Source organism: Alexandromys fortis, unplaced genomic scaffold (assembly GCF_014885135.2).
Source record: "Alexandromys fortis isolate MF-2015 unplaced genomic scaffold, M_Fortis_MF-2015_v1.1 scaffold_43, whole genome shotgun sequence".
NCBI lineage: Eukaryota > Metazoa > Chordata > Mammalia > Rodentia > Cricetidae > Alexandromys > Alexandromys fortis.
The window spans coordinates 5,587,119-5,612,357 of record NW_026067928.1 but is presented as its reverse complement, the minus strand read 5'-3'; the positions used below and the strand labels follow the sequence as shown (position 1 = coordinate 5,612,357).

The 25,239-nt window shown below is 38.6% G+C and overlaps 1 long non-coding RNA gene across 2 annotated transcripts in view; it reads right to left on the bottom strand.

The window, feature by feature from the left end:
- The window catches only part of LOC126503159 (uncharacterized), a 1,076,305-nt gene that overhangs the window by 686,967 nt on the left and 364,099 nt on the right, over positions 1–25,239 (bottom strand). The gene's annotated exons all lie outside the window — the stretch shown is intronic.

Here is a 25,239-nt window from a genome sequence, read left to right as displayed (position 1 = left end):
CAGCTGGCCTTGGTGAGCTCCCACTAGATCAGCCCCCACTGTCTCCGTGGGTGGGTGCACCCCTCGTGGTCCTGACATCCTTGCTCGTGTTCTCCCTCCATCTGCTCCTCATTGGGACCTAATGGTACGGGGTTTTGATCCTACTTCATGTTCCGGCTTGGTGGGAGCCTAGCCAGTTTGGACGTTCACCTTCCTAGACATGGACGGAGGGGGGAGGACCTTGGACTTTCCACAGGGCAGGGAACCCTGACTGCTCTTTGGATTGGAGAGGGAAGGGGAGAGGAGTGGGGGGAGGGGGAGAAGGGTGGGAGGAGGGGGAGGGAAATGGGAGGCTGGGAGGAGGAGGAACCTTTTTTTTCCTTTCTCAATAAAAAAAAAAAAAAGAAAGAAAGAAACATCTCCAGCTACAGAAGGAAGTCAACTACAGGATAGGGCAACAGTGCTTGAGATACCTTGGCCATGTTATGAGAATGAATGACAGCAGATATCTGAAGATAGCACTGCTTGGAGGAGTGCAGGGGATAAGATGAAGAGGAAGGCATAGAAAACACTGGATAGACAGCATAAAGGAAGACTGTGGAACCTTGAGTATGACAATAACAAAAAACATCTGGGACTGCCCAGGACAGGAACAACTGGAGAACCGCCATGAATGGGCTGCCCATGCATGATTAAGCACTGCTAGGTCATGGATGAATGAATGAATGAATTTGGGCATTTGTGTATATGTGTAGGTATATATAATTATTTTGGCAATGACTTTAAAAAAGGAAATTTTAAATACTTCATGGTCTATAAAACAACTTTCAAGAGTCTCTTCCAAAGAAGGAAAAGATGAAGGATACATAGGAAAACCATGTTTTCTAAAAGATAACCTACTATGTTCAAAGCATAGAAAAGTTGATGTTTCACCCAAGTAGCCAAACAGTGGCAATTGCTGTACTTTGTTATTTTTTCCTGTAATTTTAGTTTCTGGTGGCATATACATTTCTTACAAGATTTAATTGTACTTAGCAAGAAAAGTAGTGAAAAGTTTATATAATATGTGTTTGAAGAGGAAATAGAATGGGCTTTTAAAAATGTGAAAAGAACCTGGCTTGCAGCATGATATTGATGGATTTTGGCAGGGATCTAATCCACCAACTGCTTGTTCTTCTCCCAATTGATTCCCGGGGTGTGATTTTTTAAGAAAGTAGCTATGAATTTTATTTGTAGAATATTTCTAATATCTCCAAAAAAACCCATTTAGGATGAATTGTATCATAGTCTGTGAAACAAAATCAAGTAGATACAAACCTGTTCCACAAGGTGCTAGGCAGTAACTCAGGTGCCTGACTGCCACACATGTCATACAGGGAGATGGGTGGGATGTTTATTAATAATAAATATGTAGAAGTTAACTCAGGGTTTTCTACATCCAAGTATGATGTTTTACAAGGATATCTCTACTAGAATGAATAAAAACACAATGATGAATTCCTCTCTTAGCTTGGCATTTCATCCCAGGAAATAACGGCATGGTTATTATACAAAATATCCAGATAGAAGGCAACATGGCACAGAGATCATACTATGTGTGGTGAGGACTCACACCAAATGGCCTTTGTTGTGCTTGAGTATGAAATGTCCCCACAGCCTAATGTGAACAATGTTTGTTCTCTAGTGGGGAAACCGTCTAGGGAAATTATGGAGACTTTCAGAGGTAGGTGTAGGTGGATGAGATAGGCCACTAAGACTTGCTTTTGATGGTTGTCCCTGGTCACCAGTCCACTTATTTATGCGTTCTGTCCTCCATGAAGTGAGGAACCTTGTCTATGATATGCTTCTGCATCTCTGATGGACGATGAAACCATGACCTGGACTCTCAGAATCTTTGAGTCACAATAGACATTTTCTGCTTTAAGTTGTTCCCTCAGGTGTTTTATCATATAAACAAAAGTAGTTAGTAACATATGACTTAAATCAGTTAAGCCTTAGCCATTAGCCCAAACCAGGATCCCTTAATTATAAATGAATTAATAATCTTAGTATTTGTATGTCTTTCAGAACCAGGGTGATCTACATCCATACACCTGAGAGGGCGGTGCTGTTCAGCTGTCTGTAGTAATCCTGTTTTTATAACATTCTACTCTCTCAGGGCTCTTTTTTCAGGAATATATAACATTATATTTTCATGTCTAGGGAATGCGTTATCATCCTAATAAGACATCTAAGTGGACACCAGACTTTTAACTTTACAGTAATTAGCAGCAAAGCACCCTCGATGCTCTGAAGGCCTTGCCCACGTTCTCCAAACATAAACTGTTCTAGTGTAGATGTCATCTATCACTAATCAACTCCTGCAGTAAAAGCTCTGCCTTAAACCACACTTCCAAATTCCATAAGTAATCAGTATAACCCTTCAGCCTCTAAAGGACTGCCAAGATTCTGTCAAGATAATGCTTTTGCTTACCTTTTAGAGAGCATGAGGTCAGCTTTGTCTTGTCAACAGTTTAGATTAGTGGCATTTTCAATTTTTTTTTGTGAGTTGCTAAGAACTAGAGACACTTTCAAAATAGAAAATAATAAGGAATACTTTTAAGAAACTGTACATCATCTAGATAAAAGAAACAAAGGACTACTTTTATGACAATTTTTCACTAGAAATTATACAACTGACCATTGTGATGGGCAAAAGAGATAAAATTGCACTGCCCTGTGAATGCTATAGCTTTCTTCTCTCAACTTTGATGGCAGTTTACAATTGGAAAAGTGTATGTAGAGATTCTAACCCTAGCCATTCTCAATAGCTCAGAGCATTTCCTATTCTTACTATATAGAGAAAGATTAAGAAATATTTGAACGTCCCTGCATGATAATGATGTCTCGGGTGTTGTCTCACAAGAGGCAGGATGGAAAAGTATTCTTGTAAATGAGCTGTGAGGCTGGTGGGGTGGCTCAGTCAGAAAACGTTTTATGAATGATCATAGGGACCTGAGTTTGATTCCTCAAACCTCACTTAGCAAAAGCTATGTGAGGAATGGTAGTGTGTGCTTGTAACCCCAACTCAGGGGAGGTAGAGACAGGAATGTTCTTGGTGTCACTGGGAAACCTCTAGCCTATTTGGCAAGTCCCAGGCCAATGTCTCAAAATAAGTAAGTAAATAAGTAAGCAAAGTGGGTAATGCCTGAGAAACAATACCCAAATTTGTCCACTATCCTCTACACACATGCATGCAAAGTGAATGCGTACCCCCACAGCATTTGCACACAGACACACACACACACAGACACACACACACACACACCCGAGATAGATGATAGATAGATGATAGATAGATAGATAGATAGAGATGACAGAAAAAGAGAGAGAAATAGTCTGAAATATTTGCTGTGATAAATGCCATGACCAAAGCAACTTGAGGATAAATGGGTTTATTTCATCTTATAGGTTACAGTCCATAATCCAGGAAACTAAGGGAGGAACTTAGGTAGGAACTTGAAAGAAAACCCATAGAGGAAGGCTAAACATTGGATTGCTCTCTAGAGCTCATGTTTAGCAAGTTTTCTTATACAGCCTAGACCCTCCTACCTAAGAACAGTGTTTCCCATAGTGGGATGAACCCTTCCACAACAGTCAGTAGTCAAGTTGATTCCCCCAGACCAATCTGATGGATAAAACTCTTCAGCTGAGAGTCTCTTCCCAGGTAACTCTAGTTTGTATTAAGTTAGAAATAAAAACTAACCAGAAGAGTCCCCCAAAAGTGTGGAGATCTTCCAGCAAACTGCTTTTACCCTTGGCAGTATGAGTTCAAGAGCCCTGGGTAGTAATCAGCTACAGTTGACCCAGTTATCAACTGAATGATAACTGGAAGGGTCCACCATGGACCCTTGACCTAGTACTCATTCTTATTTGGAGGGAGCAATGGTACTGCTGCTGTACCTTCAGTTCACTGCTATCTCTTCACTGGCTCTCACCAAGCTGTAGGTCAGAGCCTTATCCTCTGGTGCTTACCAACAAAAGAATGGCTAGGCTTCACATCCTGAGCTGCTGTTGCATGTTTGATTTGGATTAGGTATTACTGATGGAGACAACAAGCTTAGAAACTTGTCATTCATTGATTTAAGAGATTCTGAGAGATGTTTTGCAAGGCATTCTGGTTTTGGCGGTTTCCGTCTTCACAGTGTTTCTCTATTAGCGCAGTCTATTAGGTAAAAGGTGTGTCAGTATGGGAATTTCACAAATAAAAACTTACGTACTAGATAGCAGGGGGACCAAAAGTGCTCTTCAGCATGGTGATTATGTACATCAGTGAGGTTGGAGGAGTTTCTCTCTGAATTATGATAGAACCAGGGCCTAAAAAGAATGGTAAATTATTTCACACAATGATGGAAGAAGACAGGTTCTTACAGGAACAGTGTTGGTAAAAGAAGGGTCACATTCAAACGACATAAACCAATGAAGAGCAACCTACACAGGATAGGAAGTACAGGTCCAATAAAGCCTTGGAGGCTGTACCTGCTTTTAGCCTCTGTCCAGAAAGCAGAGGGAGAAGGAGGGGACCTCGGTGTGTGTAGTGGCTTTTATACAATTGAGAGGAGCCAAAGTACACTGATCTTCATAGGATCAAGGCTTTGTGTGCACTGAAAACAAAGTTCATGGCTGATACACAGACCAGAGCTAGTGAGTCTGTCTTGGAATCTTAGTCATATAACCTCTCACCAAATATTGCCTATAACATGACAAAGGTCTCTTGATTCATCTCACTGGTACTACTGTTCATCTAAAATCTACTACATAGAAACCTAGGTAACCTCATCAAGTCAAAATTAATTTGCCATGCTCTGAATTAATGGCTTCCCATGTATTATAGACAGAATTCTAAGCTCACCTCCCACATTCCACCTTTGGAGTGGAATATAAACGCTACCCTTGAATCTAAGAAGACCTTATGATAATGATGGGATTTTCAGATGCAATTAAACCCCCAGATCAAATAAGTCTGAATTAATCATAAGAAATAACATCTTGGCCTGACCTAATCGGAAGACAGAAGTACCTGAATCAAATGCTTTGCTGGGCTGCAGGAAGCAAAGTACCCTGCTGTTGAGAGCAATCTGCAGCAAGAATCTGAGAGGTTCTCTGTCTCCTAAACATGGAAATGGAGAGGATAGGAGGCAAACATCTGAAAGGTGCTTAGGTTTTATTTTTGTCTGGTATTCCTTCAAGTAGGATACAGTCAGATGATACCTTATTTTTAGCCTTTTAAAGTTCTGCGTAGAAAGTATAGTTAAATACTCAACTCCTAACTGATGGAAATTGTCCAGAAAACTATTTTTGGTATTATTTTTGCAGTAGAATGTTATTATGAAGCCTTAGGCTGGCCTCAAACCCACAGTCCTTATGTCTAGGCTCCCAAGTGTTGGGATCACAAACATACACCACTGTCTTGGCTTAAATTTCTATATTTTCCTAGACACATTTTGTCACACAGAATTGCAAAATTAATACACTATGATGTTTTGAATAAAAGAGGAATTTTATGACCTGGTCTAGAGCACCCTGTTATGTTCTGGTCTATAGCACCTTGTTATGTTCTGGTCTAGAGCACCCTGCTATGACCTGGTCTACAGTATCCTGTTATATGGTTTAAAGCATCCTGTAAGCCCCTATATCTCTGATCCTATTTCTTTTACTTCATTGCTCATGAAGCTAAGTGACCTTGCCCATGCCCATCGAACTGTCTTCTCTTTCCACAGGTCTTTTGTTTTAGATGACTGTAGGCCTCATTTCCTCACTTTGCTCATATTGCCACATAAATATTCTGCCCTTGAAGCGGCTTCCTCTAGGCGTTCCCACTATTCCTTTATCTTGCTTTAGTGCATCTTTTAGTACTTCCTACATTATATCATTGTGTTTCAATCATCTCCTTATTAGATAAGAACGGAGCTTTTATGTATAATTGACACTTTCATTTCTAACAGTTAAGTAGTACACAGATACACTAAGTGTTCCATGAATATTTGTTGGCACAAAGAATATATTTACAATATTATGAATCTGCAGACCAATGGTAATGTGGGCACCTAAGGAAGCTGGTCAGCATGCACAATGACTTGGGGAAATTGAAGCTTCCTGATCCATGTGGGGCACCTAAGAAGATAGGCTAATGGGAGTGATATTAAACTTCTCAGAGCCCCAAGGTGAAGCTACTCCTGAGTGCTGGAGTTATGTTTCTGTTGCTGTGATGAAATACTCTGACCATAAGTATTCTGGGGGAATAAATTGTTAATTTTAGTTTACATTTCCAGGTAGCAGTCTGTTACTGAGAGAAGTCAAGGAGGGAACCTGGAGGCAGAAACTGAAGCTGAGACTGTGAAAAGACACTGCTTCTTACTGTTCTCTCCCCCATCCCTTCTCCTTGTCTGTCTGTCGGTTTGTTTCTTGCTCTCTCTGTCAGATGTTTTTATACATCTGAGTCCCACCTGCTTGTTTGTCATTAGGACTACCTGCACACAGTGGGCTGGGCCTCTCCCATTAATCAACAGTCAAGACCATTCCCCGAAGACATGGCCAAAGACCTGTGAAAAGCCTCTCCATCCAGACATCTTCTTCCCAGTTGACTCCTTCGGTGTGAAGTAGGGGATGAAAACTAACCAGATACTCACTGACTTTGTCACCTGGCGCTGTCCAAAGCAATCAGGATACCAAGACCAACAAATGGTGTTTCAGCAACCATGGAAAAATGGGTCCTTATAGCTGTAATTTTGTAGAGGAGCCAATTATACTCATGGAACATAACAGTTTTAGGGAAATGAAGGCTTTATCCAAGGCCTAGGGATCTTTGAATTTATAATTTGTACTTTCACTCAAGAGAGAATACTTATTATTAAAAAGAAAATAAGGATTAGCCAATGATCAAGAAGATTTTTAAAGATGTGTGTTTCAGTACTATGTACTTAGTGCCATGCTGTTTGGGGTTGACATGGAGATGGCAGGCACCAGTGAATGGTGTGACCTAAGAACCAGTTCCTTTCAGCCGGGTGGCTTGCATTTGCATTCTGTTTGTTATTATATTTATAGGTGCAGTGTGCTCATTTTCATGAGGTTCGATGATTCCCTCAAGCTCACAGCACTTAGTGTCTACCTCCATGGAACACATGGTCAGCCTTCTTTTCCATGCCTTAGTTGACTTTCTATAAAATGGATATGGGATAGAATCTACTATAAAAGTTTGCAAAAATCAAATTGGTAATGTGTGATATCTTTGGTGCACTTCTTAGTAAAAAATAACACTGATGATTGAAGTGGGATGGTTAACTGATGAGACTAATTCAATCAAATATCTCTATAGCTGCATTCTCAAATTAGAGGAGATATAGAAATAGATTTCTTCAGAGATTGCTAAAGAATAACACCAATGATTTCATGCAACTGGGTTCAGAGAGTATAGGATTCTTTCCCTGCTTTAATATTGTGCTGTTCTCAACAAGGCTATCAAAGTGACATGCGAGCTATTGATAATTATACTTTGATGTATATGTGTGTATACCCTGATTCTTAAGGAGACATTCCCTGAGAAACACTGGGACCAGTCTGTATTTTGAAAAATCATGTTCCTTCTAATATAATACCCTATGAGATTTAACCTTTACTTTGCTGCTAGTTGAAATGACTTAGCCACATAGAAGCATTTTTGATAAGAAATAGCCATAGAACAGCTTTCTGTTTGCCTTGAATTTAGAGGACTGAACTATAAGATGCAATTTCCAAGATGCATTACTCCAAAAATGAGTTTAAATGGAGAATCTCATTTTGTATACAATTTTACTTTTGCAAAGGAAATCTATCTTTATCTTTCCAGTACCAATACAATGAAAGTAATACAACCAACTTAGAATGGCCCCAAATCCAAGAACTCCTGTCCATATAGTCCAAGAAACATAGGGTCATCTTAACAACTTTATGTGCTACATATTCTAAAAGGAATACATGCTCAGAAACCTTTAGTTTTCAGTCCAATTTTGAACAGTGCATCAGTAACACTAAGAAAAAGGAGGTGATCACACGCATTTTTCCCAGTTCTATTACTCACATACCAAATTTAATGGCACGAACCACTGCAAGGAACATGCGGAACTTTCAAAAGAAGAAGGACACTATTGTTCATCTGCCAGTGGCTTTCTTGCATCCCTTTGTGGCCATTAAACCATCATTTCACAGCCAGAACATTTCCAACAGGTAATTTTCTTTGTATCTGCCTAGTGGAAGTGCTTACATCTGCCACCAATTTCCATTATATAAAATAACTCTATACAGTACCTTAGTACCCCATGGAGGGGAGGGTAAATAAATGACTATTTATTGGTTGATAAATTAATGAATGTAAACAGATAAATTTTTGTGTAAAGGACTGATCATGAGATGTAGTCAGTATTTTTAAATCTTAATTTTATGTTAGGCACAGTGCGAACATGTACATGGTCTTTACTGCTTCATAAGGTGAGTGATACTGAATTATTTTGCTTTAAGGACATTAAAGCTCAAAACAACATAAGAAGCAATGTTCATGTGTATGTTTTGTGAAGATTAGAATTCATGCCTCTATTTTGAGACCAGTATTCTTTGTATAAGGGGCTGGAGAGATGATTCAGCAGTTAAGAGCACTACCTTCTCTTCCTAAGATTTTGAGTTCAATTCCCAGAAACCACATGGTGGCTCACAGCCATCTGTAATGAGATCCTTGCCCTCTTGAGGAAGAGACATGGTCAGTTGTCTTCATCAACTTAGACCGTAAAACCCAATATGGACAAGTTCAACAGAAGGGGCTGCCCATGCATGCTTCAGCATTGCCAGGGCATAAACTTCACTTTATTCAATTTTATTATTTGTATAAACCACCTCTTCTACTGCGGAACTTTAGTACAACAAAGTAGCACACACCAAGGAACTTATAAACAATGTTCTGGAACCTGAGAAACCCAAAATTGAGGCATTTGAAGGTTCTAAATCTGGTGAACTATGACTTCCTTAATTTTCTGGTTGTGTTCTCGCATTTTGGATGGGACAAGGCAGCCATCTGGGATCCCTGTAATAAAAGCCTCCTGTTAATTATACTTGCATCCCTGTGACAGAAAGCCTTACCGAAGTAACTTAAGGCAGGGTAGGTTTATACTGGCTCATGATTTCAGAGAGCTCCAATCCATCATGATGGAGAAAGCAAGCTGGATCACCTCTGGGAGAAATGCTAGAGGCTGTTTACATCACAACAGATGAGGAAGCAGAAAGTCAGTGGTTAGTTTTCATTGTCAATTTGACACATTGTAGAGTCACTTCAAACTTGAGTCTCAATGAGAACATGTCTACACTAGGTTGACCACTGAGCATACCTATTAGGGATTATTCTCACTTGAGAGAATTGAGACGAAACCTCCCCTAACTGTGTGAGGCACTATTTCGTGGGCTGAGCTATGGAATTAATGGAAATTGAACAATGATCTGAGCAATAGCATGAAAGCATCAATTTATCACCCTTTGCTTTTGACTGCCAAGTAATATAACCATCTGCCTTGATTTTGCTGCCTTAAGTTCTCCACAATGAGGGACCGTGAGTTGAAACTGTGAGTCAAATAAACATTTTTCTCCTTAAGGTGCTTTTCTTGTGGCAGTTTATCACAGCAATAGGGAATGTGACCAAGATGAAGAGTGAGGTAAGAACCAAGTCTGGTGATAAATTTGGAAGAAGCACCTCCACTGGTCTATCTTTGCTAGCTCTGCCCGGCCTCACAAAATTTCTAGGGAATTAGAAGGAAAGTTATTTATTCCATTTCATAAGCCAGATAATAAACACCTCATTTAAAGAGAAAGGAATAGGGTCATAAAAAAGATGGGCAAGACCAAAGGTCAAATCCTGGAGCTGCATGTTAGCATCTGAGCTGAACATAATGACATCATATGAGTCCCCAAAGGGCCCCGCCACTGTAGATTTGCCTTTTTTGGCACCACACAAAATAGTGTCTCTTTAGTTGGCTGTATGTGGTGTCTTCAGCTTTCAATGGCCAATACCTTATATTCCTGGCAGTTCAACATTCTGACATCTTCATTATGGCTTAGAATTCACCTCCAGAACCTCATTTCAGCATTCCCCAATGAAGTCAGTGTTTTATATGTATCTAGTCACAACAGGAGAAAAGGAACTAGAAAATCACATTTCTGATTCATGGCATAGTAGACATGAATACCATTTATTTGGGCTCTATCCTCGTGGCCTATTCACTACCCCAAATTTTCTACCTCCTAATATCACTCCTTGGTAAGGATAAAAAAAAATCCACATCTGAATTTTTCTGAATTGGAGGAGAGACACAAACATTCAGACCATAGTAAAGCAATTGAAAATCATAGCATCCTTGAAGGCAATGATGCACTAAAAATTCAAATTGGAAGCATAGAAGAATGTGATGTTTTATTCCAGAAATCATTGGCCTTGTCAAGTACCAGAGAATAGCTAGAGAGATTCAATATGACTATTTCCCCGAAAATAAGATCAACTTGTTTGGTGCTCAGCTAAATCTTCTTTGCATCGTATGTTTACCTTTTGAGTTTCTTTCTTTCTTCCCTTGATAAATTCAACACGATCAAATTTTAGTAGTTAGCGTTTTCAAATTCAAGAAATAAAAGTCAAGTACAATAGAGAAGTTTTTTTCTGTCAGCCTTGGGCTGCTGACTCTGAGAAGTGTGGGCGGCTCATTGCGAGCAGCTCATGATAGGGTGGTTTCCCAGTCTTGCTGACAGGGCAAAACCAAATGCGACTCTTCCTGACTTGTAATTTCTCCTCTTTGTTCGATTCTTTGCCTGACTAGAGTCTGCCTTTCACTGGGGGCTTTTGAATGCAGTGAAGAATGACATGACAAAAGGGTGCACTTTAGGATGCAAAGTTTGATTTTTCTAGTCTGAAGATGTGTGGTGGTACATAGATTTGATATCAGCTATAATTAAATATCAGTCAATAGTCATTTGGAGGTTTAAGTCTATTATTTTTTTCAGGGATAAACTATTTCAGAACAGTTTTGAGCAACTCTTACTCTTGGCTTTGGTAAGGTAAGAATATGAAAAGTCAGTACTGAAAGTTCTAAGTAAAGTGGGAATTAAGAGATCCGCTTGTTTAATTATATTTTTAGAATTCTTTTACTCTTCAGGGTCATGGACATGAAGCAATGTTAGCAGGATTTGAATCCTGCCTCTACCATTGCTCTTGACTGTGTTAACCTAACTTATAAACTCCTTGAACTTCAGTTTTTCTGCCTGGGAAACAGTCATTGTACTACTTTGTATAGTGACCAAATATTTAGACTTAGAAAATATTTAAATTTAATGCACATCATGGATTAAAACCATACTTGGTACATGGCATTAGTTATGACTGATTAAAGTGTTTGAGTATCTGATATGCACAGTTGTCTGGGAGCAAAGCATTTGAATTCAAGAAGTGAATAATATTACTGGTATTTTCAGGAAAATGATAAAAGTAATTTATTTTTTCCAACTTTAGTTTTCAACCAGCAACATATTTTACTGAACTTGTGATCAGACTTGCTGAAGCTCTTCCTCTCAGCTCAGTTATGTTTCAAGACTTGCTTCCATTTCTGTGAGTCTCTGATCCAGTGTTTGCCAGCAATGCATAGGAGTCAAGAAAAAATTACTACCAGCTGCTGGAGATGGCATTTAAGAAGAACTTTTTACAAACAGGTGGAAACTCTGCTGTGGCACTGTGTTTGAATTTTAATAACTGAGGGCTACAGAATGACACAGATTAAGGAATTCCATAATTTTTATTGCTTTTCTCTGATGGAAAGTGTTTATTATTAGTAATCCATTTAAAAACCAGAAGTTTAAATCTAAGATAATTCCTGCAAAATAATTTTTATTTAGACAAAAGGTGAGTAAATACTGTCTTTCAGAAAGCGTTGCAGATGCAATTTTAGTTTAATCTCCTAAAGATTAAATTCAAACGTATTTACAAGATCAATTATGGCACCCAATAAAAATTATTGATTTTGACTAGCTGTTGGTGAATGTACCCTGAGAAATATATGCCAACAGTAAGCTCATCAGTACTGCATTTTCATGGTTCCCACAGCTGGAGCCAAGTAGTATTTTTCTAAAAATTGCTATAAACAAGAATATATTATAGACTAAAAGGTAGAGGTAAACTACAGGACAATGGGATTGAGAATTGCAGCTTTCAACAATAGACAAACAGGCAGAAAAATCAACAAGGAAATAGATACACAGACCAACGCAATTGTGAAGCTAGAGGGAAAGCTCATGAATCTATAGCAAAATAATTTTTTACAAAGATTCTAACAAGAAAAGATAGTGTTCAATGACTGGTGCTAGAAGTATTGAATTTTGACATGAAGAAACATAAAAGAAGATCCATTTATCTTATCAGTTACAAATATCAACACAAAATGGATTAAAGATACAATGGATGACAAGAAACTTCTAGAAGGAATAGTCAAATAGTTAAGGACTTTTTAATAAGACCCCCAAAACAAAGATCACCAAAAACAAAGCAAAACTTGATATATTTATTATTAGGATTACATTAAATTAGAGAATCTCTCCTCTGCACAGAAAAAGAAACAATCAATACAGTGAAAACACAGTCTACAAAATAGGGAAAAGTATTTGAGAGCTGTACATCTGGCAAGGGGTTGATATCCAAAAGACATAAAACACTCTGAAAACTAACTTCCAAAATAATAGAAGTAGGAGTAACTTTATGAAGAAGTAGGAAATTGTCTTAAGTTGACATCTTTCAAAATGAGACATAACTGGCCTACTGGTGTATAAAAGAATCCAATATCACTAATTATCAGTAAAACGCCGAACAAAACCATAATACCAGCTCATCTCTGTAAACATAACTATAATTTTTATAATGTGCTAGAGGAAAGTTTTGCTAGAAAAGCAAATAAGGACAACTCACCACTGACAGTGGGACCAAGATTTAGCCTTGGTGCATGAACTGGCTTTTTGGATCCCATTCCCTATGGAGAGATAACTTGCTCAGCCTTGATACAGAAGGGCAGGCCTTGATCCTGACTCAACATGATGTGCCAGACTTTGTTGACTCCCCACAGGAGACCTTACCCTCTTTGTGGAGTGGATAGGGGTGGAGTGAGGAGAAGGTGGGGGAGTGGGAGGAGGAGTGGGAGGGGGAACTGGATTGGTATGTAAAATAAAAATAGTTTGTTTAAATACAATTTGGAATATTCTTGTAAACATTAAAATAAAACAACTTGTGATCCAGCAATTCCATTGCTGGACACAGATTTGCAGGACATGTAATAAGAACATTAAAGATTGTTTTACTCCTAGATTCATTGCAGTGTTATTCAAAACAGATAATTAGAGAAAGCTAAGTGTCCATCAGATTATGAATGTGTTAAGAAATTATGGTGTACATACAAAATGGAATCATGTACCGATGTGGATGGAATTGAAGATCTTCCTGGTATGTAAAACAGATGAGGTGTAGGATGACAAATTCATGATCTCACTCATATGTGGAATGCAGAAAAGGGGTTTTAGAGTGGAATAGTGATCACCAGATGCTGGCGAGTTTAGGATTTCTTAAAATTTTGGCAGCTTTGAATTTCTGTACAATAAACTATGATATTTTGCCCATTAAACTTCCGTTTTTGCTGATACTGCCAACCTATCTTGTCTCCTACATTTTCATCAAGTCTTGAGAAAGTCTTGTGTGGGTGGTCATACTACTGTGTGTTTGTGATGGCAATAGTTACGCCATTTTAGAAGACAGGATTTTTATAGCACTCCTCATTGTTTGCCTCATTACTTTTTACTTCAGAGCTTTTTGTGTCTTTTCTCTTTCTCTCTGTGATCTTACATAGTCTTTCAATCATTTGCTCATTAATAAATAATATGTAACCATAAATTCTACTAAGGATACAAAGGCTTGACTGCAGTTATTACTTGCAAAGTTATCTTAGCCAAAAGCAGCAATGAGGCACAGGAAAAGTGAACCAAAGAAGAAAGAAGAGCCTGGGGAAGGATTGATGATTGAGGTGACCAGATCTGTAGGTGATTGATATTGGATCCTTCCTACAGTGCCAGAGTAGCTTTGAAAAATGCATCTTAGTTTCTATCTACCTAGGGGAGAAAACCTGTTCATCCATCAGCTTCCATTTCATATTGACCAAAGGGTGGCTTCAGACACAAGCTATGTTGTAAATCTTGAATATTCCCAGAAGGCCAACCTGTCTAAGGCTTGACCTCTAGGGACGTGACTTTGTGAAGTGGTAGAACATTAGGCTGAGGCCCCATAGGAAGCTTTAGCTCTTTCATACTTCTGGGATGTACAACTAAGCGTTAGCCAGCACATCACAGGAACATGCTAAATCCAGTGGGAGGCACTATAATACTAAACTTGTAAAAATATGCTTTAGCCTAATTTAACTTGTAGGAGACCACAACTGAGGTAGTGGCTGTTTTGTCTGGACTAAGAGATAGGTAGAGCAACTGGTAAAAATGATTCATCTGAGAGTCTGTTACAACCTCCATATGTATTTCTCTATCCCAGATTTTACTTAGGTTCAGATTCATATAACAAATTCCCTATTTGCTATCTCTAGTTGAAGCACTCAAACCTGGCTTCTCGAGGTTAGTATGTACTAAACTGACAATGCATTCTTTCTCCGCAACCCATATTTGAAAATTTCTTGTCATTGAGAAATGGCACCTAGTTTCTCATGTCACTAAACCTAGTCAGCATTCTTGACACTGCCTATCCTTTACCTCCAAATGAATTATTCTCCACTCAGTCTCTTGGTCATTCTTTATTTCTAGAGCTTCCACTGGAATCTAAACCACAGTCATTTCTAACTGAATAAAATAACAGCTCCCTTTTGTTTCTTCTTCATTATTCTATCCTTTACCCTAAAAATTTTAGTTTTTAACTTTTTATACCAACCCCAGTTTCCCCTCCCTCCTCCTCTCCCATCCCCCACTTCTCCCCTTCTCATTCCCCATCCAGTCCTCAGAGGGGGTAAGTCTTCCTTGGAGAGACAATAAGGTCTTGGATACCAACTTGACACAGGACCAAACCCCCTATGTCTGATATCAAGGCTAAGCAAGCTATCCTACTATAAGGAATAGGCTACTAGTCAGGAACAGAGGAAGCAAGATGAGACTGCCTTGCTGAGAAAAGGTACCATGCTCATAACTAAACATAGACAAGAATTATGTGTTAACTTCAGTTGTAATATCTAGTTAATAACAAGCCCCGAGCTAATAGGCTAAAAGGTTTATATTTAATATAAGCCTCCTTGTGTTTCTTTGGAACTGAATGGCTACAGGTCAGAGATAACAGAAACTTATACTCTATCTTAACAGATCAGCTGCACAGAGCTTTGTATCACAAATCAAATGATGGAGGTTTCTTCTTTTCTCTCTAGGTAAACCTTGTTTCAAATATACCCTCTTCAGTGAGATGTTATTTCAGTCAATGTCTGTCTTAGTGTTTCTATTTCTGTGAAGAGACACCATGACCATGTAGACTCTGTTAAAGGAAAACATTTGATTGGGTGGCTTACAGTTCACAGGTTTATCCTATTACCCTCATATTGGGACATGGCAGCTTGCAGGTAAGGATGGTGCTAGAGGAGCTGAGACTTTTACAAAATGATCTAAAGACAACAGGAAGTGACCTGAGACACTATTGCACAGAGCTTTGTATCACAGATCAAATGATGCAGGCTTCTTCCTCTCTTCCTATGTACACATTGCTTCAAATATACCCTCTAAATATATAATTGGGTGGCCTGAGCATATCTGAGACACCAAAGTCTACCTTCACAGTGACATACTTCTTCCAACAAAGCCCACATCTATTCCAACAGAGCCACACCTCCTAATAGTGCTACTCCCTAATGGGGATATTTTCTTTCAAATCACCACATTCTATTCCCTGGCTCCCATAGGCTGGTAGTCATATCGTAATGCAAGAAATGCATTCAGTTCAACTTCAAATGTCCCCATAGTCTCTAACAGTCTTGAACTTATTTTCATGAAATCTCTAATCCCCTGTAAAATCAAAATCAAAAAGCAGATCATAGGGTTGAATAGATGTCTCAGAGGCTAAGAGCATTGGCTGCTTTTCCAGAGATCCTGAGTTCAATTCCCAGGAACCACATGGTGGTGCACAATCTTCTATAATAACATTTGCTGCACTCTTCTGGCATGCAAAAGACTCATACATAAAATATAAATAAATAGATTATTAAATAAGATCAAATACTTCCAACATATAATGGCATAGGATATATATTACCATTAAAAAAACAGCAAAAGGAACATTGTGAGGAAATACTGGACCAAAGCAAGACCAAAAACCAGTTGGGCAAACTCTGAGTTCTGCATCTTCATGTCTGATGCCAGAATGTTCTTCAGATCTCCAACTTCTTGTTGTTGACTATAGCATGGTTTTTTCTTTTGCTTTTACTTCCTATTAGGTTTACTTTTCTCATCTGGCCTCAAACTTAGAGATCCACCTGCCTCTGCCTTTGGAGTATCAGAATTAAAGATATGCACCACTATATCCTGATTTAAGATTTTCTTTAATTCCTCTTCACAAGTTGGAAACTTAACTGGGTGGGATCTTGTCCTTAGGTCAACACTCCCTTTATTCCATTTCTTAACCAGGTTATCTCCTTGAACACAGGACTAAGCTCCAGATCACTTCTCTGTGATCCCTTTTTCCTCAAATTATGTATTTTATATTTTTCCTTGCTCATTTCCTTTTCATTATAAATCATTATAAGCATGAATACTAGTAACCATATGTCAGAGTCTATACTAGGCTATTTTGAGATTTTTCACTGCCGATGTAATTAATGCAAAACTCTTTACTTTAGGCTCAGGCAGACTCTTTGAACAAGGACAAAAAGCAGCAATGTTATTTACCAATATATCACAAGAATGATTCCCAAGAAAATACTAAAATTCTCCTCTGAAATATCTTAAACCAAGCTGCCGACATTCTATTGTCTCTTAGAACCATTGTCTTCCATGAGTTTACTAGTATGGCCCATTAAGGAACACTTTAAATATTCCATTGCTTTTCTAACCCAAACTTCAAAAGTTCAAATCCCTCTAAACAAAAACATAGTCAGGTCTATCACAGCAATATCCCAATCTCTGGTAACAACTTTTTTCTTAGTTAGGGTTTATATTGTTGTAGAGATACACCATGACCAAGTATAAGGGAAAACATTCAGCTGAGTGGCTTACAGTTCAGAGGTTTAATCCATTATCGTCATGGTGGGTGGGGCATGACAGTATGCAGACAGACATTGTACTAGAGAAGGTGGTGAGACTTATACAACGTGATTTGAAAACAACAGGAAATGAACAGAGATACTGGGTGTGGCTTGAGTATACGTGAGTTCTTAAAGCCTGCCTCCACAGTGATATGCTTCCTCCAAACAAAGCCAAACCCCCTAGTGGCTCTCTATAGGGGCCATTCTCTTTTAAATCACCACAACAGCACATTACTATGACAAAATACTTGAGAGAATCATGTTCCAAAAGATAAGACTCACAGTTCTGAAGTTTCACTTGAATATGGGGTTTTCCCTATATTTTGGGTCCTTGGAAAGGGTAACATAACAGGCAAATGCATCTGGTAGAGAAAAACTACTCATATTAGGAGGCAGGAGGAATGATTTAGAAAAGAACCAGGCTCCTCCAGTTCCCTTTGAGACCATGTTCCCATTGATCCAGATGAGGACTTTATTGAGGTCATATCTACTAAAAAGACCTACATCACCTCCTCATTGAACTACTCTGGGAACTGGTCCTAACACATGAGCATTTGGGAAACATTTGCCCTTTTTTAATTGTAGAAAAGGGTTTTATTTTAAATGTTGTTTAATAAACGGCTTTGGAGCTTTTCAAAAACTATGAAGTAGATTCAGGGGAGGAATAAATGGGAACCTTGAAAGGAGAAAAAAGGTCTGACTTGAACATTTAGTCTTTTCCAATTTTATCTTGGTCTTGTACCCCAGTTGTCATTATTTACTCAACAAATAGCTCTATCAGTTATGCAGCATTTAATTTGTGTGAAGCAGTGTCTCAAGTGCTTAGGAAACATTAATTCCTTTATTTAATTGCTGCTGTGTGGCAGAACAGAGCTGTGTTCCAGATCCTGGCTCCATAATGTTGCCATACTCATTAGGCAAAGCACTGTTCCTCCAGGAGAAATCTAGGCTTGAGAAGAATGTGTGGCCTAAACCTTACGATGAAGCTATTATAAAATATGTACTTCTAGAAATACCTGATTTTAAAAGCCTTTCAAGTCATTTATTTTTCATTAATTCATTCAATATTTAACATGAACCTTCTATATGTAAGGAGCTATGCTACCAATGAGATGTTTGCCAGACCACAGATTTGCTGTGCTTAAACCTTTTTATTTTTTCCTCTTTGGGATTCCCTGACATATATTGTGTTTGTCCATTTTAGATAAACCTTTTCACAGATACTTAAGTTAGCTTGTAATAGAAATTATATTTAGTATATTCCACATTTTTACCTTGGCATTCAAGCCCATTTATTATATATATGTGTGACACAGACTAATTTCCAGAGAGTGGAATTGTACGTTCCTTTCACTCCATCTTACGCCCTTTGAAATTCCCATGGGTGTGCCTCATTTGAAGTGCCCTCCTTTCTTCACCCCTCCTTTACACTTGTCCTTTCAATATTTGCATGACTTCTCCTCTTTTACTACCTAAGAAAGCACACTCATTATTTTTTAACATGTATACTTCATGTGGTTTCAACTTAGATGGGTCTCAGTGCTCAGTGGACAAAAGAGTAGGGCCAAGGAACCAAGCTTAATTGCTTGAAGATGCAGGCCTAGCAGTGACTGGCAGAGACAATGAATAGCTACTGGCACCTTCTAGTACCTTTTTCATCTGTGAACTCTGAGGAAGTTCTATACTGAGCTAGTGACCGGGATAATGATGGATTATGTAGGCTAAAGTTCAGGTCACGGATGTTCAGTCGCTTGGCACTGATGTCATAGTTCCCTTCCTTCTTAAAGCATAGCATTCTATGAGGAAATTTGTTTTGCAACATTTGTTCCTATCTCGCCTAAACTCCTACATAACTTAGCACTCATGTTTATTTTCCCAGTGGTAGATTTTGCAGGTTAGCAAGTTCCTAATTAGATCTTAAGATTGCCAAGCTTTCCTGTCACATCCTCTTCATTTCTCTTTTATCAGTATTTCACAGAGAAAAAAAAAATCACCACAGAGATTCAAAATATCTAAGCATAAATGTAATAAAAGCTGTTTCTTCATTATACAAATTGAAAAGAAAGAAGCTCTAAGTAGACAGGAGCTGCACATACCTTGTTTTAAAAAGGAAAACAAAAAAAAAAAGGAAAACAAAAGTTCTAGGGAAATTTTTCCCACAAGTTAAGCAACAAACTTATTTGCATCTCAGGTCAACGAGTTGCAGATATTTTTAAAATTATTTTTGTTGAGTTTTTTATTTTGAGCTCTACATTTTTTTCTGCTCCCCTTCCTACCTCTCCCCATCTCCTTCAACCCTCCCCCAAAGTTCCCATGCTCCCAATTTACTCAGGAGAGCTTGTCTTTTTCTATTTCCCATGTAGATTAGATCTATGTATGTCTTTCTTAGGGTCCTCATTGTTGTCTTTAAATTAAAAAACAGGTGAAAATCCAAATATGAAAATGTCTAAGAATATTCTGATACAGAAAAGTAGTAGGTACTAAAACATTTTTTTTATTAACTTAGAGTCTTAGGGAGAGCTGGCCATAATTGGGCATGCTTTTAATCCTAGCATTTTGGAAACAGAGGTCTATGTAGTGAGTTCCAGGCCTTCCAGAGTAAATGATTAGACCCAGTCTCAAAATTCAAACAGAAACAACAGAACAAAATAAAAATCTCCTAAGAAACTACATTAAAATAATTTTAAGAGCTAAAGGAAGGTGAAAGTAAGCAAAAATAAAAATAAATAAATAGAATTGTGGAGAGAGAGTTTGATAGAGAGGATATCAAAATCATTGAGGATTTGTTAGAGTATGTCACAAGTCCAGATATACCATCATGCTATGTTTTTTTAAAGAAAAGACCTAGAGCCCTATTTGATGCTTTTTTTCAAAGAGTAGCATAAATATAAACATTCAAATACAAAAATAAAAGCATTAACAAAATGTTTTCTTAAATTTTATTTTATTTTTCACTGACAGAAGTAGTGAGTTCTCATGTTATGGCATACAGTATGGTAATTATGATTATTAACAATGTCTTGTGTATATGTTTTCTTTTTAAAATAAATATACAATGGAGAAGTTTTCTAAATCATAAGCCAGGAGGCAAAATGTTTAAAATTGATCCACATGAAAATTACAACTTCTCTATCACATAAAAGTCAAAAGAAAATGACAACCAAAAAAAATATTTTCAAAATATAAAATACATACGAAAAATGTTGTATTCTCTTACTTCTCAAAACAATGAGTTTTAATACTCAAAACAGAGAAACAATGAACCATGATTTAAAGCAGTGTTTCCTCAAAAAGAATATAAAGAGCAAGAAGTTTTTATGCGCGTTGCTAAACTTTATTAAACATGGAAATTTAAGTAATAGTGAGACATCTTTTTACTTTAGTACAGCAGAAATGCAGTGTTTAATAATAGCCAGATGTAGCAAAAAGAAACATTTGCCTTCCGACTTGGAAAGTCCCATGCAGAAATCCCCATTTCCCACTCAGAAAACCTTGTCTCACAGTTTTTGCTCTTGTAAGTTTGCAAGACACATGTGTAGAGAAGTACAGAGCGTGCAAGTCCATCAACAGGAAAAGGGCGTATATGACCCATGTGTTGTGCTACATGGAAATTGTTGTTTGGAAATGGGCAAAATTTTTTGATTTTAAAAGAAAGCTACAAAACAGAAATGTTTTGCAAATGAAAGCTACACATTGAACATAAACATGTATCTCCAGAAAGACAGGCGTGAATGTGAATCCGGTCAGCTCCACACAGTGACCACTGAGAGCGGCCGGAGATGGCACGGATACAGTACCACCTTAGCTTCTGTATTGTTTCTGGATTTACAAATCAGACCAAAGTCTGCTAACAGATGTTAATTTCTTTTTCCTAAAATGGCAACCCTGTTTACCTCTGTCCCTTTTAGACTGAGACACTTACCCAGGAATAACTTGTTTGTTCTAAGACACAATGTGTCTTCCTGGTAAATGGTAGTTTCAGATACTAGAATATTCATCCTCCCTCTGTGACAAATTTCTTTGGAGTTAATATTGGTATTTATAGTTTGCACTGACAGCAATGTTGAAATCTTCACGTGCTGGTTAGAGTGGGGATGTTTTGGCAGTGAGTAGAGCTGTGGCTGAGGTTGTGAGCAGAGCCATGGCTGAGGTTGTGAGCAGAGCTGTAGCTGAGGCAGTGAGTAGAGCCGTGGCTGAGGCAGTGAGCAGAGCCGTGGCTGAGGTTGTGAGCAGAGCCGTGGCTGAGGTTGTGTGTAGAGCTGTGGCTGAGGAAGTGAGCAGAGCTATTTATTCTGGCATGGTGTGCAGCCTATTTTTACTTAGTCCTTACTTTTCTTCACTTCCGTTTGGGACTGGCAAAAGAATAGATTACACAACATTATCATTCTCTCCCGGTGAAATAAAGAAGAGAAAGGCGGCCTTTCTGCATGGTTTAATTGCTGAACACAGAATCTTGACTCTAAACAGTGTAATTACAGGTGCAACAAATTAGGTGAAGGGCTTGTGACTCGTGTTGAGTTGAAACTTCTGGGAGATCTGAGGAGAAGTATAAATTAAAACTTGGGGAGACCTATTCAAGGTGTTCTTTCTGTTGTCTCTTTCTTCTCTTGTGTGTTACCAGTGCTGTTGGGGCACATGATAGAGTCTGGAAGTCCTAATAAACCAAGATTAGCCTCTTATCCTCGGTAGTCTAATTAAACAGATGAAGTAATAATGATAGGCAGACAATAGGTATTTATTCAACGTGACTTCTGGCCTGTCTTTCAGACCTGACACGAGGTTAAAATTTAAATAGAAGGCAAAGGCATGGATAGCTATGCAGTCCTGGTTCTACACATCTTCATTGTCTAATGACATTGCAGGACCTTCGGCAAGATGGTCTGTCAAGTTATAAGAATTGTGTCAAATCTTTCAGAGATGAGCCCCTTCTTGGCTGACACTAAAGTCCCATCCTTTTCTTCATCCCAGTATAAGACTCCTGAGAAAATTTCAGTTTCTCGGAGTCCATTGTTTAAAGACTTTAACAGTCAAAGATTGGTGATAAGCAACTCCCCCTCCCCCAAATATCATCACTCCTGTGAGGTTGGCTCCAGGAGCACGTCTATACAGCATTTTACTCAATGTGACTTATGAAAGTTAGAAAAGCAGAATGCAGCCTCCAACATCCTTAGGGGGAGCAATTGGGTGTCTATAGACAATTTCGAGTTATGCTTCTTACTTCTAGCTCCACACCATTAACTAGAGAATAGTTTCCCCCAAGTGGCAACAACTTCAAGCAATGCATTAATTTCTTAAAGCTGAATCCAGTAATAACAGAGAAGGAAAGAACTTTGTGATGACAGCTTAAGAATTTTGTTGACTGTCACAATTTGACCTGTTGCTCATAACAACTTTCAGTTTATAATCCTAACTTTCAGTGATTCGGTGAAGTCTGAAAACTGAGCTGTGGAACAAAATCTCAACTGTTTGAAAAGAATAAGCAAAAATATGATATGCCCATTTAGCAAAATAATAGTTATCTAGGTAGGGCCTATGAGCAAACTGCTTTCTAAATAACTATCTCTATACAGAGAGACAAATGCATCACTCTGTCCTATTAGAAAACCATCTTGTGAAGCAGATGGGGGAGCACAGAGATCCATTGTCCAAGTGCAGGGAACAAGTGTCAGTGAGTACTTAGGTTTGGTATGATTTTAGTGACAATTCAGCTTTATTTTTTTATATGCCTATCTAGGTGGGTTTTAGTATGATCCACTTTGTAGCTCACCCATCACACGTTTTAGAGCCCTTCCATTGTGACCAATAGAGTTCCTCTACATGTTGGGAATCACTTCCCTGACTTCTACCACTTAGCCCTCTTTATATGTTTAACATTTTTATATCTGTGGACGCATAAAATATGTGACCTTTCCTATTTGGTTCCTCTCACTCGGCATAGTTTCAAGATTCATCCATGTTATCATGAATATTTGTCCATATGTATAACTGAATAATTTTCTATTGCAAGAATATACTGTACTTTTTATGATCTATTTAATTTTATTTTGTGTGCCTTGGTGTTTTGCCTGCATGTATGTCTCTGTGAGACTATCGGATCCCCCTGGAACTGGAGTTACAAGCAGTTGGAAGCTGTTACGTGGGTGCTAGAAACTGAACACAGGTCCTCTGGCAGAACAGTCAGTCGTCTTAACCACCGAACCATCTCTCCAGCCCTGAATGTATCATATTATAATTAATCTAGCCATCTGTGGATGATCCTTAGATAGTTTCTCCTATTTGCTAATCTCAGCAGTGTTGCTATGGACATTTATGTACAAGTTTAGTTTGAACTTGAACACTTGTCTTCGACTCTCTTTCACACATACACCGATGAGTGAAAACTCTGAGTTGTGTAATTTTATGTCAAACATTTCTTCTAGTAAGCTATAGAGATGCAGTTATCCCACATCCTCACCAAGACTTGGTGTGTGTGTGTGTGTGTGTGTGTGTGTGTGTGTGTGAGAGAGAGAGAGAGAGAGAGAGAGAGAGAGAGAGAGAGAGAGAGAGAGAGAGAGAGAACTTGTTTTTAAAGAATTTAATTTCAATTATTTTAAGTCTTGGCAATGCTCCTTTGTTCTTCTCAGTTTATCCCTAGGCCATTAGCAATCCTACCAGACTATGGTGCTGCTGCCTGCAGGCTAAGGAGTTGCTTCAGCCTGGGATGATTGATATCCATCATGAGGAAAGGGTGTCTCCCCTCTCTCCAGATGACAAAGTGATTCAGGGGATAGTTTCACTGTATCTGCTTCCCTTTTCCTAGTGATTCTCTCACTCTGATTCCTGGTAAGAAGAGAGTGTTAGATCTGCAGGGACAAAGGGGATCCCCCGTCAGGTTGTTTACTGGGTCTCCCCAGAACCAGTGCTGCTCAACTTCCCTGTGCCATTGGGTGGGTGAGCCAATGATCACATATGATGCAGAAGCAGCTTGTTTCCTTTTGAGCATGGGTTTTGGTAGCCCCCAATACATGCACACACTTCCTTTGTTTCAGATTGGCATTGTCAAGAAAGACTTCTATTTGATTCAGAGTGGGAATATGCCTACGCTACCTTCTGTTAGTCAAATGGGGACATGCTATGTTGGACCGTGTTCCTGTTGGTGAGGATTACAGCACCTTCCACCATTCCATTTTCTATGACTGTTAAGCAGTTTACTTTCCTCTTTCAAGTTGTCCCTTGTCATCTTTCTCTAGCTTATACTCGTACTTAGCTAGGGAGAGCTGGAAAATTGGGTCAACCTCTTGTCTGCAGTAGATCCTTAATTTTCTCTTTGTGTGTACGTCTCCTGTACCACGCTCTGAGTGCTTATACATAAAAAGCACATTTGGCTTGGTGTCCCCAGTGGCTAATGACAACTCTTAGCCTAGAAGGCACTTACTATACAATGAGTCAACGAAATACTTCACAGAATTTGCTGAATGTATATGTTCAATGCAGTATGCAAGAGAGTCCTATGCTATTTAGCAGTGATAACAGCCAAGTTAAAATTCTACTCAGTTGTAAAACTATGGCTGCCTTGTGTTTAGATAACTGACATCATATTTGTCCTGTCAAACTCTCTGTACCAGTGTCACTAAAAGCGTGCTTCATGCTGCCCTGTCATAAGCATCAGAGAACGCTTGAGTGCCCAAGCGTGTTTCCTCGGAGGATTTTAGAATATGGTCTAAATGCATCTATGGTGCTCAAGGCTTCCCTTAAGTGAGCAAACAAGAAATAGTACTTCGGTTACAATAGGTAAGCGTATGAAACAACAACCCTCCAGAATTAGCTAAAGGTTTATTCCTACCCCTTCCCCCCTCCCCTCTCTCTCTCCTCTCTCTCTCTCTCTCTCTCTCTCTCTCTCTCTCTCTCTCTATCTGTCTCTCTCTCTGTCTTT